This window comes from Lagopus muta, chromosome Z (assembly GCF_023343835.1).
Source record: "Lagopus muta isolate bLagMut1 chromosome Z, bLagMut1 primary, whole genome shotgun sequence".
Classification (NCBI taxonomy): domain Eukaryota; kingdom Metazoa; phylum Chordata; class Aves; order Galliformes; family Phasianidae; genus Lagopus; species Lagopus muta.
The window spans coordinates 60,437-73,054 of NC_064472.1; the positions used below are offsets into that span (position 1 = coordinate 60,437).

Genomic DNA, 12,618 nt, shown 5'->3' on the forward strand with positions numbered 1-12,618 from the left:
ATCCTACCAAGAAAGAAGAAAGCCTCACACGCGGTCCTCAACAAAGCGGGTTAGAGAAGAAAGGTGGGCATTGTACAAACCCCAAGACGAGGACAGCACTCAGCAGAAGCCTGTTTAGGAGACAACTCTTCTTTTGGCACCTCACTTGGTCACAAGTGTGCCTGGCTGTCATGGGAACTCCAGCGAGGCACCGCCAGGCAACATGGAAAAAAGAGAAGAGAAACAGAACACAAGTGAAGCAAATACTACAGAAGCCAAAATGAATTGAACCTGCCATTTATTCAGAGCAAAAAGAAAAAAAAAAAGAAGAGAGACAGAATGAAAGTGTAGCAAATGCTCTGGAAACCAAAAGAAATCAAACCTACCTTTTCTTAAGAGCAGCAGGTGGCACTGACAACCCATCAGCACTGGGCAGAACTGAGCATGGGGAAAGGAAGAACACCCGGTGAAAGCAACGTGAGCACGAGGGACAACCGACACCAAGCCCCAAAGGACCTCAGCGAGCGTGTGAAACAGGAGACATCAGGGAACCGGGGGACTGGGCGCATCCAGGAACGCCCACACCTTTACCAGGAACGAGACACGTTCACTGCAGAAGCTTGGGCAGCCCAAAATGATGCTGCATCTGGTGGAGGAGTCGCCAAGCCTAGAAAGAAAGAAAGAAGAAAGCTTCACACGCGGTGCTCAACAACGTGGCTTAGCAACAAAGGCTGGTCATTGTACAAAGCCCGAGTCAAGGACAGCACTCAGCAGAAGCCTCCTTAGGAGCCTACCTCTTCTGTTGCATCTCACTTGGTCAAAAGCGGGCACTGGCGTCCTGGGAACTCCAGCGAGGCGCCAACAGGCAACATGGCAAAAAGAGAAGAGAGACAGAATAAAAGTGTAGCAAATGCTATGGAAGACAACAGGAATCGAACCTACCTTTGATTGAGAGCAGCAGGGGGCACTGACACCCCATCAGCACTGGGCAGAGCCGGGCATGGGGAGAGGAAAAACACCCGGTGAAAGCAACGTGAGCACGAGGGACAACCGACACCAAGCCCGAGGACCTCAGCGAGCGTGTGAAACAGGAGACGGCGGGGATCCACGTACCTTGGCGCAAAGCCTCAGGAGCGGACACTGGCATCCACCAGCGGCTGTGCTTTCCTGCTGCATCCAACAAAGTCTTCCTCGCAGTCCTCCCACTGCTTAGAAGAGCAACCCGCGTCCGGAACCTCGAGCCCAACAGAATGCGACGAGCAAGGAGCTGGGCATCAATCTCAAGGCCAACAACTCGGTTCCCCCAAACCTCACTGCTCAGCCAACCTCACTGACACCAGAAGCCCAGGCACACATCTGAGCCCTACGATTCCCAGCCCTTAAATGAGCTCAGGCTGGGCTCTGGCTCCACCCAGTCCCACCCCCGGCTTCATCGCACCCACCTGTGCCTCCACCCTGCTACTGCCATCCTGCACAAGCTTGTCCATCATTCCTTCAGTCTCTTCTGTAACAGGATGAGGGGAAAGAATGGAGAGAGAGAGAGCAAAGAAAAAGGCGGGGAAAAGGCGGGGAAAAGGCTGCTGCGGACCAATGAGATGCTGGCGGAGGCGGGACGGAGATGCCGATGACCAATCACAGGCACGCGAAGGCGGGACGGCGCTGCCTGTGACCAATCACAGGCTGACGAGGGCGGGATGGCGCTGCCGCTGACCAATGAGAGGCTGGCGGAGGCGGGACGGCGCTGCCGCTGACTAATGAGAGGCTGGCGGAGGCGGGACGGCGCTGCCGCTGACCAATGAGAGAATGACGGAGGCGGGACGGCGCTGCTGCTGACCAATGAGAGGCTGGCGGAGGCGGGACGGCGTTGCCGAGAACCAATGAGAGGCTGGCGGAGGCGGGACTGCGCTGCCGATGACCAATCACTTACAGGCGAGGGCGGGACGGCGCTGCCGATGACCAATCACAGGCGGGCGAGGGCGGGACAATGCTGCCGATGACCAATGAGAGGCTGACGAGGGCGGGACGGCGCGACCGGTGACCAATCACAGGCTGACGAGGGCGGGACAGCGCTGCCGATGACCAATCACTGGCTGAAGAGGGCGGGACGGCGCGATCGGTGACCAATCACAGGCTGACGAGGTCGGGACAGCACTGCCGACGACCAATCACTGGCTGAAGAGGGCGGGACGGCGCGGCCGGTGACCAATCACAGGCTGACAAGGGCGGGACAGCGCTGCCGCTGACCAATCACTGGCAGAAGAGGGCGGGACGGCGCGACCGGTGACCAATCACAGGCTGACGAGGGCGGGACAGCGCTGCCGCTGACCAATCACTGGCTGAAGAGGGCGGGACGGCGCGGCCGGTGACCAATGAGAGCCTGGCGGGAGAGGGACAGTGCTGCCCTTGACCAACGAGAGGAAAGTGGAGATCGCTTTCCCGAAGGGACAAAGGTGTCACTTACCCCTCTGCAAGGATCAGGGCGCAGCAGTGCAGCAAATCAGGGGGGCCAAAAGGCTAACAGCATCTGGTGGGGGACTGGGCACATGGGGAAGGCATGAAGATAGATACCTTCGTGTCCTGGAACGCCCACACCTTGACCAGGAACAGGACACGCTAACTGCGGAACCTTGGACGTCCCAAAATGCCTGCTACGTCTGCTGGTGGAGTCGCCAATCCTACCAAGAAAGAAGAAAGCCTCACACGCGGTCCTCAACAAAGCAGGTTAGAGAAGAAAGGTGGGCATTGTACAAACCCCAAGACGAGGACAGCACTCAGCAGAAGACTGTTTAGGAGACACCTCTTCTTTTGGCACCTCACTTGGTCACAAGTGTGCCTGGGTGTCATGGGAACTCCAGCGAGGCTCCGCCAGGCAACATGGCAAAAAGAGAAGAGAGACAGAATAAAAGTGTAGCAAATGCTATGGAAGACAACAGGAATCGAACCTACCTTTGATTGAGAGCAGCAGGTGGCACTGACATCCCATCAGCACTGGGCAGAGCCGGGCATGGGGAGAGGAAGAACACTCGGTGAAAGCAACGTGAGCACGAGGGACAACCGACACCAAGCCCGAGGACCTCAGCGAGCGTGTGAAACAGGAGACGGCGGGGATCCACGTACCTTGGCGCAGAGCCTCAGGAGCGGACACTGGCATCCACCAGCGGCTGTGCTTTCCTGCTGCATCCAACAAAGTCTTCCTCGCAGTCCTCCCACTGCTTAGAAGAGCAACCCGCGTCCGGAACCTCGAGCCCAACAGAATGCGACGAGCAAGGAGCTGGGCATCAATCTCAAGGCCAACAACTCGGTTCCCCCAAACCTCACTGCTCAGCCAACCTCACTGACACCAGAAGCCCAGGCACACATCTGAGCCCTGCGATTCCCAGCCCTTAAATGAGCTCAGGCTGGGCTCTGGCTCCACCCAGTCCCACCCCCGGCTTCATCGCACCCACCTGTGCCTCCACCCTGCTGCTGCCATCCTGCACCAGCTTGTCCATCGTTCCTTCAGTCTCTTCTGACACAGGATGAAGGGGAAGAAAGGAGAGAGAGAGCAAAGAAAAAGGCGGGGAAAAGGCGGGGAAAAGGCTGCTGCGGACCAATGAGATGCTGGCGGAGGCGGGACGGAGATGCCGATGACCAATCACAGGCACGCGAAGGCGGGACGGCGCTGCCTGTGACCAATCACAGGCTGACGAGGGCGGGATGGCGCGGCCGGTGACCAATGAGAGGCTGGCGGAGGCGGGACGGCGCTGCCGCTGACCAATGAGAGAATGGCAGAGGCGGGACGGCGCTGCTGCTGACCAGTGAGCGGCTGGCGGAGGCGGGACGGCGTTGCCGAGGACCAATGAGAGGCTGGCGGAGGCGGGACTGCGCTGCCGATGACCAATCACTTACAGGCGAGGGCGGGACGGCGCTGCCGATGACCAATCACAGGCGGGCGTGGGCGGGACAATGCTGCCGATGACCAATGAGAGGCTGACGAGGGCGGGACGGCGCGACCTGTGACCAATCACAGGCTGACGAGGGCGGGACAGCGCTGCCGATGACCAATCACTGGCTGAAGAGGGCGGGACGGCGCGACCGGTGACCAATCACAGGCTGACGAGGGCGGGACAGCGCTGCCGACGACCAATCACTGGCTGAAGAGGGCGGGACGGCGCGGCCGGTGACCAATCACAGGCTGACGAGGGCGGGACAGCGCTGCCGCTGACCAATCACTGGCTGAAGAGGGCGGGACGGCGCGACCGGTGACCAATCACAGGCTGACGAGGGCGGGACAGCGCTGCCGCTGACCAATGAGAGAATGACGGAGGCGGGACGGCGCTGCTGCTGACCAATGAGAGGCTGGCGGAGGCGGGACGGCGTTGCCGAGAACCAATGAGAGGCTGGCGGAGGCGGGACTGCGCTGCCGATGACCAATCACTTACAGGCGAGGGCGGGACGGCGCTGCCGATGACCAATCACAGGCGGGCGAGGGCGGGACAATGCTGCCGATGACCAATGAGAGGCTGACGAGGGCGGGACGGCGCGACCGGTGACCAATCACAGGCTGACGAGGGCGGGACAGCGCTGCCGATGACCAATCACTGGCTGAAGAGGGCGGGACGGCGCGGCCGGTGACCAATCACAGGCTGACGAGGGCGGGACAGCGCTGCCGACGACCAATCACTGGCTGAAGAGGGCGGGACGGCGCGACCGGTGACCAATCACAGGCTGACGAGGGCGGGACAGCGCTGCCGCTGACCAATCACTGGCTGAAGAGGGCGGGACGGCGCGGCCGTTGACCAATCACAGGCTGACGAGGGCAGGACAGCGCTGCCGCTGACCAATCACTGGCTGAAGAGGGCGGGACGGCGCGGCCGGTGACCAATGAGAGCCTGGCGGGAGAGGGACAGTGCTGCCCTTGACCAACGAGAGGAAAGTGGAGATCGCTTTCCCGAAGGGACAAAGGTGTCACTTACCCCTCTGCAAGGATCAGGGCGCAGCAGTGCAGCAAATCAGGGGGGCCAAAAGGCTAACAGCATCTGGTGGGGGACTGGGCACATGGGGAAGGCATGAAGATAGATACCTTCGTGTCCTGGAACGCCCACACCTTGACCAGGAACAGGACACGCTAACTGCGGAACCTTGGACGTCCCAAAATGCCTGCTACGTCTGCTGGTGGAGTCGCCAATCCTACCAAGAAAGAAGAAAGCCTCACACGCGGTCCTCAACAAAGCGGGTTAGAGAAGAAAGGTGGGCATTGTACAAACCCCAAGACGAGGACAGCACTCAGCAGAAGACTGTTTAGGAGACACCTCTTCTTTTGGCACCTCACTTGGTCACAAGTGTGCCTGGGTGTCATGGGAACTCCAGCGAGGCACCGCCAGGCAACATGGAAAAAAGAGAAGAGAAACAGAACACAAGTGTAGCAAATACTACAGAAGCCAAAATGAATTGAACCTGCCAGTTATAGAAAGCAGCAGGTGGCACTGACATCTTTGTTCCTCTAAATTTTTGCTTATATTCCAAGAAATCCCTGTTTTTAACCTTAAATATCGCTTATTTTCATAGAAATCCCTGTTTCTTCCCTGAAATATCGCTTATTTTCATAGAAATCCCTGTTTTTCCCCTGAAAGATCGCTTACTTTCTCAGAAATCCCAGTTTTTATCCTCAAACATCACTTATTTTCATAGAAATCCCTGTTTTTATCCTGAAAGATCGCTTACTTTCTCAGAAATCCCAGTTTTTATCCTCAAACATCGCTTATTTTCATAGAAATCCCTGTTTTTCCCCTTCAATATCGCTTATTTTCATAGAAATCCCTGTTTTTCCCCTGAAATATCACTTATTTTCATAGAAATCCCTGTTTTTCACCTAAAATATCGCTTGTTTTCAAAGGTGTCACTTACCCCGCTCCAAGAATCAAGGCGCAGACATTACAGCAACTGAGGGGGTGCCAAAAGGCAAACAGCATCTGGCGGGGTACTTGGCACTTGGGGAAAGCATGAAGATACCTTTATGTCCTGGAACGCCCACACCTTGACCAGGAACAGGACACGCTCACTGCGGAACCTTGGACGTCCCAAAATGCCTGCTACGTCTGCTGGTGGAGTCGCCAATCCTACCAAGAAAGAAGAAAGCCTCACACGCGGTCCTCAACAAAGCGGGTTAGAGAAGAAAGGTGGGCATTGTACAAACCCCAAGACGAGGACAGCACTCAGCAGAAGCCTGTTTAGGAGACACCTCTTCTTTTGGCACCTCACTTGGTCACAAGTGTGCCTGGCTGTCATGGGAACTCCAGCGAGGCACCGCCAGGCAACATGGAAAAAAGAGAAGAGAAACAGAACACAAGTGAAGCAAATACTACAGAAGCCAAAATGAATTGAACCTGCCATTTATTCAGAGCAAAAAGAAAAAAAAAAAGAAGAGAGACAGAATGAAAGTGTAGCAAATGCTCTGGAAACCAAAAGAAATCAAACCTACCTTTTCTTAAGAGCAGCAGGTGGCACTGACAACCCATCAGCACTGGGCAGAACTGAGCATGGGGAGAGGAAGAACACCCGGTGAAAGCAACGTGAGCACGAGGGACAACCGACACCAAGCCCCAAAGGACCTCAGCGAGCGTGTGAAACAGGAGACATCAGGGAACCGGGGGACTGGGCGCATCCAGGAACGCCCACACCTTTACCAGGAACGAGACACGTTCACTGCAGAAGCTTGGGCAGCCCAAAATGATGCTGCATCTGGTGGAGGAGTCGCCAAGCCTAGAAAGAAAGAAAGAAGAAAGCTTCACACGCGGTGCTCAACAACGTGGCTTAGCAACAAAGGCTGGTCATTGTACAAAGCCCGAGTCAAGGACAGCACTCAGCAGAAGCCTCCTTAGGAGCCTACCTCTTCTGTTGCATCTCACTTGGTCAAAAGCGGGCACTGGCGTCCTGGGAACTCCAGCGAGGCGCCAACAGGCAACATGGCAAAAAGAGAAGAGAGACAGAATAAAAGTGTAGCAAATGCTATGGAAGACAACAGGAATCGAACCTACCTTTGATTGAGAGCAGCAGGGGGCACTGACACCCCATCAGCACTGGGCAGAGCCGGGCATGGGGAGAGGAAAAACACCCGGTGAAAGCAACGTGAGCACGAGGGACAACCGACACCAAGCCCGAGGACCTCAGCGAGCGTGTGAAACAGGAGACGGCGGGGATCCACGTACCTTGGCGCAGAGCCTCAGGAGCGGACACTGGCATCCACCAGCGGCTGTGCTTTCCTGCTGCATCCAACAAAGTCTTCCTCGCAGTCCTCCCACTGCTTAGAAGAGCAACCCGCGTCCGGAACCTCGAGCCCAACAGAATGCGACGAGCAAGGAGCTGGGCATCAATCTCAAGGCCAACAACTCGGTTCCCCCAAACCTCACTGCTCAGCCAACCTCACTGACACCAGAAGCCCAGGCACACATCCGAGCCCTACGATTCCCAGCCCTTAAATGAGCTCAGGCTGGGCTCTGGCTCCACCCAGTCCCACCCCCGGCTTCATCGCACCCACCTGTGCCTCCACCCTGCTACTGCCATCCTGCACAAGCTTGTCCATCATTCCTTCAGTCTCTTCTGTAACAGGATGAGGGGAAAGAATGGAGAGAGAGAGAGCAAAGAAAAAGGCGGGGAAAAGGCGGGGAAAAGGCTGCTGCGGACCAATGAGATGCTGGCGGAGGCGGGACGGAGATGCCGATGACCAATCACAGGCACGCGAAGGCGGGACGGCGCTGCCTGTGACCAATCACAGGCTGACGAGGGCGGGATGGCGCTGCCGCTGACCAATGAGAGGCTGGCGGAGGCGGGACGGCGCTGCCGCTGACTAATGAGAGGCTGGCGGAGGCGGGACGGCGCTGCCGCTGACCAATGAGAGAATGACGGAGGCGGGACGGCGCTGCTGCTGACCAATGAGAGGCTGGCGGAGGCGGGACGGCGTTGCCGAGAACCAATGAGAGGCTGGCGGAGGCGGGACTGCGCTGCCGATGACCAATCACTTACAGGCGAGGGCGGGACGGCGCTGCCGATGACCAATCACAGGCGGGCGAGGGCGGGACAATGCTGCCGATGACCAATGAGAGGCTGACGAGGGCGGGACGGTGCGACCGGTGACCAATCACAGGCTGACGAGGGCGGGACAGCGCTGCCGATGACCAATCACTGGCTGAAGAGGGCGGGACGGCGCGATCGGTGACCAATCACAGGCTGACGAGGGCGGGACAGCGCTGCCGACGACCAATCACTGGCTGAAGAGGGCGGGACGGCGCGGCCGGTGACCAATCACAGGCTGACAAGGGCGGGACAGCGCTGCCGCTGACCAATCACTGGCTGAAGAGGGCGGGACGGCGCGACCGGTGACCAATCACAGGCTGACGAGGGCGGGACAGCGCTGCCGCTGACCAATCACTGGCTGAAGAGGGCGGGACGGCGCGGCCGTTGACCAATCACAGGCTGACGAGGGCAGGACAGCGCTGCCGCTGACCAATCACTGGCTGAAGAGGGCGGGACGGCGCGGCCGGTGACCAATGAGAGCCTGGCGGGAGAGGGACAGTGCTGCCCTTGACCAACGAGAGGAAAGTGGAGATCGCTTTCCCGAAGGGACAAAGGTGTCACTTACCCCTCTGCAAGGATCAGGGCGCAGCAGTGCAGCAAATCAGGGGGGCCAAAAGGCTAACAGCATCTGGTGGGGGACTGGGCACATGGGGAAGGCATGAAGATAGATACCTTCGTGTCCTGGAACGCCCACACCTTGACCAGGAACAGGACACGCTAACTGCGGAACCTTGGACGTCCCAAAATGCCTGCTACGTCTGCTGGTGGAGTCGCCAATCCTACCAAGAAAGAAGAAAGCCTCACACGCGGTCCTCAACAAAGCGGGTTAGAGAAGAAAGGTGGGCATTGTACAAACCCCAAGACGAGGACAGCACTCAGCAGAAGACTGTTTAGGAGACACCTCTTCTTTTGGCACCTCACTTGGTCACAAGTGTGCCTGGGTGTCATGGGAACTCCAGCGAGGCTCCGCCAGGCAACATGGAAAAAAGAGAAGAGAAACAGAACACAAGTGTAGCAAATACTACAGAAGCCAAAACGAATTGAACCTGCCAGTTATAGAAAGCAGCAGGTGGCACTGACATCTTTGTTCCTCTAAATTTTTGCTTATATTCCAAGAAATCCCTGTTTTTAACCTTAAATATCGCTTATTTTCATAGAAATCCCTGTTTCTTCCCTGAAATATCGCTTATTTTCATAGAAATCCCTGTTTTTCCCCTGAAAGATCGCTTACTTTCTCAGAAATCCCAGTTTTTATCCTCAAACATCACTTATTTTCATAGAAATCCCTGTTTTTATCCTGAAATATAGTTTGTTTTCAAAGAAATCCCTGTTTTTCCCCTTCAATATCGCTTATTTTCATAGAAATCCCTGTTTTTATCCTGAAATATAGCTTGTTTTCAAAGAAATCCCTGTTTTTTCCCCTTCAATATCGCTTATTTTCATAGAAATCCCTGTTTTTCCCCTGAAATATCACTTATTTTCCAAGAAATCCCTTTTTTTAACCTAAAATATCGCTTGTTTTCAAAGGTGTCACTTACCCCGCTCCAAGAATCAAGGCGCAGACATTACAGCAACTGAGGGGGTGCCAAAAGGCAAACAGCATCTGGTGGGGTACTTGGCACTTGGGGAAAGCATGAAGATACCTTTATGTCCTGGAACGCCCACACCTTGACCAGGAACAGGACACGCTCACTGCGGAACCTTGGACGTCCCAAAATGCCTGCTACGTCTGCTGGTGGAGTCGCCAATCCTACCAAGAAAGAAGAAAGCCTCACACGCGGTCCTCAACAAAGTGGGTTAGAGAAGAAAGGTGGGCACTGTACAAACCCCAAAACGAGGACAGCACTCAGCAGAAGACTGTTTAGGAGATACCTCTTCTTTTGGCACCTCACTTGGTCACAAGTGTGCCCGGGGGTCATGGGAACTCCAGCGAGGCACCGCCAGGCAACATGGAAAAAAGAGAAGAGAAACAGAACACAAGTGAAGCAAATACTACAGAAGCCAAAATGAATTGAACCTGCCATTTATTCAGAGCAAAAAGAAAAAAAAAAAGAAGAGAGACAGAATGAAAGTGTAGCAAATGCTCTGGAAACCAAAAGAAATCAAACCTACCTTTTCTTAAGAGCAGCAGGTGGCACTGACAACCCATCAGCACTGGGCAGAACTGAGCATGGGGAAAGGAAGAACACCCGGTGAAAGCAACGTGAGCACGAGGGACAACCGACACCAAGCCCCAAAGGACCTCAGCGAGCGTGTGAAACAGGAGACGTCAGGGAACCGGGGGACTGGGCGCATCCAGGAACGCCCACACCTTTACCAGGAACGAGACACGTTCACTGCAGAAGCTTGGGCAGCCCAAAATGATGCTGCATCTGGTGGAGGAGTCGCCAAGCCTAGAAAGAAAGAAAGAAAGAAGAAAGCTTCACACGCGGTGCTCAACAACGTGGCTTAGCAACAAAGGCTGGTCATTGTACAAAGCCCGAGTCAAGGACAGCACTCAGCAGAAGCCTCCTTAGGAGCCTACCTCTTCTGTTGCATCTCACTTGGTCAAAAGCGGGCACTGGCGTCCTGGGAACTCCAGCGAGGCGCCAACAGGCAACATGGCAAAAAGAGAAGAGAGACAGAATAAAAGTGTAGCAAATGCTATGGAAGACAACAGGAATCGAACCTACCTTTGATTGAGAGCAGCAGGTGGCACTGACATCCCATCAGCACTGGGCAGAGCCGGGCATGGGGAGAGGAAGAACACTCGGTGAAAGCAACGTGAGCACGAGGGACAACCGACACCAAGCCCGAGGACCTGAGCGAGCGTGTGAAACAGGAGACGGCGGGGATCCACGTACCTTGGCGCAGAGCCTCAGGAGCGGACACTGGCATCCACCAGCGGCTGTGCTTTCCTGCTGCATCCAACAAAGTCTTCCTCGCAGTCCTCCCACTGCTTAGAAGAGCAACCCGCGTCCGGAACCTCGAGCCCAACAGAATGCGACGAGCAAGGAGCTGGGCATCAATCTCAAGGCCAACAACTCGGTTCCCCCAAACCTCACTGCTCAGCCAACCTCACTGACACCAGAAGCCCAGGCACACATCTGAGCCCTGCGATTCCCAGCCCTTAAATGAGCTCAGGCTGGGCTCTGGCTCCACCCAGTCCCACCCCCGGCTTCATCGCACCCACCTGTGCCTCCACCCTGCTGCTGCCATCCTGCACCAGCTTGTCCATCGTTCCTTCAGTCTCTTCTGACACAGGATGAGGGGGAAGAAAGGAGAGAGAGAGCAAAGAAAAAGGCGGGGAAAAGGCTGCTGCGGACCAATGAGATGCTGGCGGAGGCGGGACGGAGATGCCGATGACCAATCACAGGCAGGCGAAGGCGGGACGGCGCTGCCTGTGACCAATCACAGGCTGACGAGGGCGGGATGGCGCTGCCGCTGACCAATGAGAGGCTGGCGGAGGCGGGACGGCGCTGCCGCTGACCAATGAGAGAATGGCAGAGGCGGGACGGCGCTGCTGCTGACCAGTGAGAGGCTGGCGGAGGCGGGACGGCGTTGCCGAGGACCAATGAGAGGCTGGCGGAGGCGGGACTGCGCTGCCGATGACCAATCACTTACAGGCGAGGGCGGGACGGCGCTGCCGATGACCAATCACAGGCGGGCGAGGGCGGGACAATGCTGCCGATGACCAATGAGAGGCTGACGAGGGCGGGACGGCGCGACCGGTGACCAATCACAGGCTGACGAGGGCGGGACAGCGCTGCCGATGACCAATCACTGGCTGAAGAGGGCGGGACGGCGCGGCCGGTGACCAATCACAGGCTGACGAGGGCGGGACAGCGCTGCCGACGACCAATCACTGGCTGAAGAGGGCGGGACGGCGCGGCCGGTGACCAATCACAGGCTGACAAGGGCGGGACAGCGCTGCCGCTGACCAATCACTGGCTGAAGAGGGCGGGACGGCGCGGCCGGTGACCAATCACAGGCTGACGAGGGCGGGACAGCGCTGCCGCTGACCAATCACTGGCTGAAGAGGGCGGGACGGCGCGGCCGGTGACCAATGAGAGCCTGGCGGGAGAGGGACAGTGCTGCCCTTGACCAACGAGAGGAAAGTGGAGATCGCTTTCCCGAAGGGACAAAGGTGTCACTTACCCCTCTGCAAGGATCAGGGCGCAGCAGTGCAGCAAATCAGGGGGGCCAAAAGGCTAACAGCATCTGGTGGGGGACTGGGCACATGGGGAAGGCATGAAGATAGATACCTTCGTGTCCTGGAACGCCCACACCTTGACCAGGAACAGGACACGCTCACTGCGGAACCTTGGACGTCCCAAAATGCCTGCTACGTCTGCTGGTGGAGTCGCCAATCCTACCAAGAAAGAAGAAAGCCTCACACGCGGTCCTCAACAAAGCTGGTTAGAGAAGAAAGGTGGGCATTGTACAAACCCCAAGACGAGGACAGCACTCAGCAGAAGACTGTTTAGGAGACACCTCTTCTTTTGGCACCTCACTTGGTCACAAGTGCGCCTGGGTGTCATGGGAACTCCAGCGAGGCTCCGCCAGGCAACATGGAAAAAAGAGAAGAGAAACAGAACACAAGGGTAG

The 12,618-nt window shown here is 56.7% G+C and overlaps 1 long non-coding RNA gene across 2 annotated transcripts in view; it reads right to left on the bottom strand.

Moving 5' to 3' along the window:
- The window catches only part of LOC125686621 (uncharacterized), a 60,585-nt gene that overhangs the window by 36,296 nt on the left and 11,671 nt on the right, over positions 1-12,618 (bottom strand). For both annotated transcript variants that reach the window (XR_007373858.1, XR_007373857.1), the window contains one exon: positions 9,859-10,273. This is a non-coding gene — a long non-coding RNA (uncharacterized LOC125686621). The remainder of the gene's footprint in view (positions 1-9,858; positions 10,274-12,618) is intronic.